Genomic DNA, 1275 nt, shown 5'->3' on the forward strand with positions numbered 1-1275 from the left:
TCTCTGTAGTGAGATCCTGTAGACCCTATACTAAATACAACAACAACAACAAAAAGAATTTCATAAAGAAGGGGAAGTATCTTGGGGTAAAAGAGAAAATGTGCCAAAGACAGGAGATTCATGATTTGCCTAACTTATGAGGCTCCAAAATATTTTAAAAATATATGTACCAGGAGAATAGAACATGTAAAGAAATAAACAGGATTTGGAAAGATTTATACATTTCCAAATAAGCAGAACAAAAAAGGAAATTCCAGATGCTTGAATATCCCAAAGGTTTTAGCAGTAAAATGCAATAAAAAGCATCCTTTCACTACAATTGAGCAGCACAAGAAACATGGGCATCAGCGACGGCTTGCAGCATGATGCAACTTGTCAGACTTCAAGCTTTGGCAATGAAGTCAAGTGTATGTGGCGCTTAGACTTCTCTCAAGAATTGGAGGGGTAGGCCGGCCAAATAGCTCAGTGGATTAAAACACCTGCAAGCAGGCACAGGGGCTGGGGGTTTAATCCCCAGGCCTGCCATTTCAGCTCTGTCCCTGGGGCACATTGAGATGGCAATTGAGACTGAGCATGGTAGTGTGCACCTGTAATCCCAGCCCTTAGGAGGCTGTGAACAGGCAGATCACTATGAGTCCGATCTAGTAGTGAGACCCTGAATACCCTGTAGACCCTTCCCTAAAATACAGAAAAAAGAAAAAAGAAGAAGAAGAACTGGAGGGGAGGTCAGTAAACAAAAGGAAGGAGAAACATGTAAGGGAGAAGTCCTCCAAAGGTTCTCCAGGATCCCGACACCTGTGTTGGCCCTTAGTGCCCAGGTGACTAAGGAGGGTGGCCTACAAGCCTTAGAAGCAGGAGGGCCCCGGAAACAGGGAAAGAGCAGAATAGCGACCTCTCACACACATACAACTCACACTGGGCACATTGCAATCAGGGAGAAACACTTGGAAGCCATGGGTAGGCAAGCAGAGGAGGCAGCTGTGAAAACTGTGTAAGCCTGGGTCGAGGATGACATCCTCCATAGGCTAGCAAGAGAGGAAGCCATCAAAATCAAGGTCAATGAGATGTCAATAAGGCAGAGAGAAGGCGGCAGTAGTGGTAGAAGAGCTTGGAACCTGACGTCCCACACGGAGTGGCCAGGGCACAGCTGAAAACCCAAAAGGCCCTTCGGGACAGTGGCACCGCAGGCCACACTGCATGTGCCGGGGCCGGAGAAATTTTCCATTAGGACCTAAAACCTCAGACAGTCTCAGAAGAGAAAGCCAGGATTTGAGA

Source organism: Octodon degus, unplaced genomic scaffold (assembly GCF_000260255.1).
Source record: "Octodon degus isolate 3935 unplaced genomic scaffold, OctDeg1.0 scaffold00199, whole genome shotgun sequence".
In the NCBI taxonomy this organism is placed as follows: Eukaryota; Metazoa; Chordata; class Mammalia; order Rodentia; family Octodontidae; genus Octodon; species Octodon degus.